Here is a 6,391-nt window from a genome sequence, read left to right on the forward strand (position 1 = left end):
ACACAGCAATCCAAATTAGACCAAACTGGGCCGAATTAGAAAAAGCTCTGATATAATGAGTAAAGCTTTCCCTGGGTGATTCTACACTCCCCCCTCGGCCTCCCACCCCCACCCCCTGCTGCGGAGAGGAGACAGGAAAGAGAGACTGAAAAGCCGTGTGTTTGTTTTCTGTGGTGCAGTTTAAATACCCTGTGGGAATGGTCTTGAGCATCTCTGGGGGAAGAGCCATGTTTGTCAGGGCGTTCGGAGGGGCAGGGTCTGAGCAGAGAGGTGGGGCTTCCACCAGAACAGCGTTGGTCTCTCATATGGACCACTTTCTGGGTAACAACTCTTTTGGATTTACTTGAGCACAAACCTGGCATCTGGCTGAGACATCTTGATCTGAGCCATTCAGAAAGTTTTGTGGACCCTAGATAATTATCTTGGTGAAGGGAGTTACCAGAGTCCTGCCACTAGTTTCTGGGAGAATGATCTTTCCTTCTGGTGTCCTCCATCAACCGGTAGGATCTAGCTGTCTTTTTTTTTTTTCATCTTGGTTATGCTATGGGATCTCAAGCAATACCAGGTCAGAGTATGTGCCAGAATATCAATAGACTCCACTGGTCTTAGGACCATCTATTGGGCAGCCAGGTTAGTGGCCCAGTTACCTCTTGCCTCAGGGGAGTCATCTTTGTGATGTCCTTGGCAGTTGGGGATAGCAACTCATAGGGGAAGCCAAATGCCCTTTCCCAGTGGTAAGAAGCCTTCTTTCTCTATAGATAATACTGTGGGCACGTGCCATAGTAAAAGCATGGTAACTGTCCATGTATGTGGTGGTGGACTTTCCCTTTCTCCACCTGAAAGCTTGGGTCAGATCTAAGATTTCTGCTTTCTAGGCTGAGCTACCTGGCTTGGGCCCAAATCATTTCAGTTAAGGTAACTGTTACAGCTCCCAGGTACCTGGTTTCATCTTTCATCTCATTACAATCATGGATGAGCACCTTTGGGTCATTATCAGGCAAGAGGAGCAGGATTGATGGCAGTGGGTTTTTCAAGCCAGACTCAAGGGTGATCCAGGAGTGGGGCCTGGGTTACACAGCATTAGAAAGCCAGTGTTCTGGTGTTCCTTGAAGGAGGGCCTCAAAGCTGTGGGTTGCAGTGAGTTCACTTGTTTGTTTGTTTTCATTAGACTAATAGTAGCTGCCTTAGCTCTTAAACAGGTCTGCTATCCTGTGGCTACAGGATCCAATCATTTGGACAGGTATCTCACAGGACATTTCCATGGCCCAAAAGTTTGTGTTTAAAACCCCTTTTGTGATGTCTTCTGTTTTGTGGACAAACAGATGAAAATGTTTTGAGATATCTAGAAGTGCTAGGGGCTGGAGCTGAAGTCAAAGCTGTTTTTAAAGTCTCAAATGCCTTTTGTTTAATTTCAGTCCAGATTATGGGCTCAGTGCCTCCCTTTGTGTTGATGTATAGAGGCCTTGCTAGTTCCATAAACTCTGGTATCCAGAGGCAATAACACATAGCTATACCTAGGAACTCCTGAACCTATCTCAGATCTCAACTCATCTTTGGGATCTGAAGGATCATCATATCAATATGATCAATATCAATCATATTCTGATGCAGGCTTCTTTTGCCTCCCCTTAGCTGATAGTCAAAATAGATAGCCTCTGATGTACAAAGTTGGGCTTTCTTAGCCACTATTCTGTAGCCCAAGACCTGTATCTCTTGCATTGGTCCCTCAGTGGCCCTTTTATAGTTTATTTTAGGTTTAGAGGCTAGGAAGAGGTAATTTACATATTGTAAGAGTATGGTTCCAGTAAACTCAGTTGGAAGGGCCAGGGGTTAGCATTTATTGTCTCATCAAACAGGATTGAAGAGTTTTAAAATCCTTTGGGTGACCTGGTCCATGTAAGTTGCCCACCGTAACCTCTGTCCATTCAAAAGCAAAGATAGATTGACTCACCTCTGCCAGTGTGAGGTTGAAAAATGCATCTTTCAGGTCCAAGACAGTATATCTCTGTTTCTCTGGAGGAATCAGACTCATGAGAAGCAGAGGTCCCAGATTCCTTCATACAAAGAAGGTGTATTCCAAGGCGATTGGTAGGGCACCAAGATGCAATATGGACTGCAATTTCCTCTTAAGGTCATTGGGTATTGTTTAATTTGGATGGGATAGCTGAACGGGTTAGTTAAACAATTATAGGAACTTGGTGTTGGGCCAACCTTGAGGGGTTGGTTTCTGCCCATACCCCCAGGAATCTTGGTTGTAAATCTGAGAGATAGTCCAGCTGTATCTTTTGATTGAGAGAAGAACTTCCAGCTGGGAGATATTCTTCTGACAGAGGGCAAAATGTCAAAAATTTGCTGGGTATCTGTAAGTCTATGCCTCATCATCAGGGAAGGTGACAGTGGCTTTCAATTTATGCAAAAGGTCTCATCTCTCAATTGAGTATCTGTTGTTAAATACATTTTGAGCTACCTCCAACAGCTGGGACATATTTATACCTTTAAATTTTTCTAACATTTATATATATTTTTTTAAAATCTGGGGCTGACTGGATGGCAAAGGAAATCTTTCTAGCAGCTCTCTTTAACCCTTCTAAATAGGCCCTAGCAAAACTTGTTTAAAGTCTCCTTAGTCAGTGTTGGACAGCAGAAGGCTGGCTGCTGTTCTCTACCCAACATGGCCTCAGCAGCCCTATGATGCTACTGAGCAGTTTAAATGGTAGTGGGGGTGGGGGAGGCTGTAATGGCTATTCTCCATTGTCAACAATATATATTCTGTAAGTTAGGTGTATCTAGAAAACCTTGACTAATAGAGGAAACGTGCGTGATAGAACAGCTCTTGTGATGACAAGACAAGATAAGGTTCTACTTCTGGGTAAGAGCCTGGGCTCATACAGTGTCCGGAGAAGTGAATGGTATGAATTGAGACATGGAGTTGAAATCAGGGCCCAAGGTGTTTACTGTTTGCTGGAGTGAGCTTCCCTGTGGTGCCATCAGTGAAACAAGTGTGACCACAACACAGCACCACCTGCCTCTCTCCTCTCCTGCAAGGAAATAAGGTCAAGTGTGTGAAGAAATCAGCTGTAAATAAAGGCAAGACTATCTCCAAGGTCTCACCCTCTGGGATACACCTAGTAAGTTAATCCAGGCAGTTCTGAGTGTTTAGCCTTCACCCCCAAGTTTACTCCATCATGGGGAGAGAAAGTGGAAAGACCCAGAAAAGGCACTAAGCTTCAAACTACTGATCAGGTGCTCTGCCCCTAAAGGCCATTGGGATCCCGTAGATGTTACCTCATTCTCAGGAACATAGCATAAAGATGTGAGAGGTGAGACTAACTCACCAGTTCATACCATCCTAGGACACTAATCCTGTCACAAAATCTTGGGAGCACCCCTGCAAAGAGAGAAAGCCAAAATTACCACCAGGGGGCGCTGAGTGGCGTCCTGTGGTCAAAAGGGAGATAGGTGGCATGTACGGATTCCTGCAACTGCCTCCTTCCTCTCACTCACCCGGGGTTTACTTATTTATGCATTTATTCTTTCTTTCCATCTTCCTATTCCTCTCTTTTTCCTCTTTACTTCCCCCTCTCTCCTCTCCCACTGTTTCTTCCTTCCCTCCTTTTTAAAAAAACAAATATTTCTGAAGCCCCTTCTGTGAGCCAGGTGTCAGGCTGGTAAACAAGCACAGACCCCACAGTGAGCCCTCATCTCACAGAACTTGTTCTAGTCCCTTACCTCTCCTCCCCCTCCTCCCTCCCGCCTCCTCCTCTTCTCTTTTCTCTCTTCTCCCTCTCCCTTTCTCTCTCTTCCCCCGATCGTTCTCATCCTCTCTTTGTCAATTCTTTCTCCTTCCTTTTGGTAACCACTGCCTTTGCTCTCTTTTTCCTTCCCTTCTGTTTCTCTCTAACTTCTTCCTTGATACACCATCCATCATTCCTTTACCTTACTTTAATTAGTTTGTTTTTTTCTGATTTGCCTAGCATCCCTTGACATTACTTCTGGAAATAAACCACGAGAGCCTCCCCCAACCTCTTGAAGCTCAGCAGGGCACTCTCTGGGTACCTCCTGTGCAGCTTTGGTGACACTGACTGTTCCACCATATGAACATGCTCCCAGATGGGTATTGCAGTCCAGAGATCCCTGGCCTTGGTGTGTAGCAAACAGCACTTTATGAATAAACAGGTGCTTCACAGACCTGGAAAGAAGAATATCCCTGAGAAGAAAGACCTGAGGACAGTAGCAGCCCTCAAAGACCCAGGTAGAGCAGCCATGAATCAGCTCTAGACACCAACTGAGGCTGTGCAGAACTGGTTGGCAGCTGTGAGGGAATGGAAGCCTCCCACTCCTTAGTTCATCTTCCTTCCATGCTTCCCTGAGTATGAGATGTGAGAAAACCACAAAGACTGGAGCCTTAGAACTACTAGAATTGGTGATGTAGCCAGCAAGGGCAGTGGCAACAGAGAGGGTGGATACTACAGCTTCTCTGCCCTCCTCAGTGAGGCAGTGTGATGGGCAGGAGCCAGGTTAGGATGGCACATGGTGACAGCTCAGGGTCAACCAGAGTCTATGCTTCAGAGAAAGTGGAAGGCAACCTAGAACCAAATCCCCTTTTGCTTAAAGCCTGTCCTGGACAGCAGATAGGATGTAGTGCCCTATATGCGCAGTCTCTGTTCATATGGAGTCCTCAACATCATCCAGAGCTCACTACAGGTTAGGACAGGGACCTCTGAAGATCAGAGTCCTTGGAAGCAACCTTACTCTTTCTGCAGACATCCCTGATCCAGTGGCTTCCCATCTTCTGATTGAATATCTTACAGAAAAAAAAAAAAACCTCATAGTTCCTGTGGTGATTTGAATAATAATGGCCCCCATAGGCCCATAAGAAGTAGCACTATTAGGAGGCATGGCATTGTTGGAGTAAGTGTGGTTTTGTTGGAGGAAGTATGCCCTGGGGGATGGGCTTTGCTTAAACCACACCCCGTGTGGCAGCTACTTCCTGCTGCTTGCTGATCCAGTTGTAAAACTCTCAGCTACCACTCCAGCACCATGTCTGTCTGCATGCCGCCCCCCATGCTTCCCACCATGATGATAATGGACTAAACCTCTTAACTGTAAGCCAGCCCCAATTAAATGTTTTCCTTTATAAGAGTTGTTATGGTCATGGTGTCTTTTCACAACAATAAAATGTTGCTGGAGAGCTTCTCTCCAGGTTCCCCAAGCCCCGCAGTCCCACAATCCACTTATAAAATAATCACTCAGACGCTTGTATCACTTATAAACTGTATGGCCATGGCAGGCTTCTTGTTAACTGTTCTTATATCTTAAATTAACCCATTTTTATAAATCTATATCTTGCCACGTGGCTGGTGGCTTACCGGCTTCTTTACATGCTCTTCTCCTGGCGGTGGCTGCAGTGTCTCTCCTCCCTTCTTCCTGTTTCCCCAATTCTCCTCTCTCTTTGTCCCGCCTATACTTCCTGCCTGGTCACTGGCCATCAGTGTTTTATTTACATAGAGTAATATCCACAGCAATAAAACCCTAACTAAGACAGTTCTCAAGACATCATCATCTTGCTCTTCTGAGTCAATATATTCAATTTTTTTTCCTCATTATTTTGTGCCTCTGCCCATTGCCCACAGTTGTGCCTGTCCAACCGCTGTTAATAAATCTGACTCCATCCAAATAATAACCCACCTGGAATAAAAAAAAATCTTAGTTCTCCTTTGAACTTCCCTCATATGTAGATCCCCGATTGCTCTCTGGCACGGATGACTTTAGAGCATATGACCCTAAATTATATCATCTTTCTGGCCCTCCCTTCTGACATTTCTGACTGTGTTGAAATGTCCAGTGGTGACAAACAACTATGAGGAATAAGGCAAATATGCAAGGGAGGACCATGAAATTGTAATTTTGAAATATTATAAGCTGACCGAGAAGCAATTCTGTGGTGTATTTAAGGAACTAGGACTCCTGTATGTTTTGAAAAGTGATGAAGGAAGAAATAAGTATAAAGGAAAGTTATGAGGTTTTTCCATACCAGAACCCAGTCTTTCCCCAGATGACTATGTGTGGATCCATGATGGTCAGGATGGACTCAGGATGAAGGAGTGGGGCAGTGAGTGGTCTTTCTGGACCATGAGCATTATCCAGGCTCAGAGAGAGAAGAAAAGAGAATTGGAAGTTAAGGGACAGTTTTCTCATCCATTCTTCCATAACAGTGGTTATTTATTAAACAGGAGGATCAGTTCTGTAATCTCCAGGACCCAGTGTAAATGATAATATAACACAAAACCCTGTGCTGAAAATCCCTAAGCATTTCAAGTTATGTATGATGATAGCACATACCTGTCATCCCAGGACTTGGAGGTAAAGGCAAGAGCATCAGGAGGTCAAT

The sequence above is a fragment of the Peromyscus maniculatus genome, chromosome 6, assembly GCF_049852395.1.
Source record: "Peromyscus maniculatus bairdii isolate BWxNUB_F1_BW_parent chromosome 6, HU_Pman_BW_mat_3.1, whole genome shotgun sequence".
Taxonomy (NCBI): domain Eukaryota; kingdom Metazoa; phylum Chordata; class Mammalia; order Rodentia; family Cricetidae; genus Peromyscus; species Peromyscus maniculatus.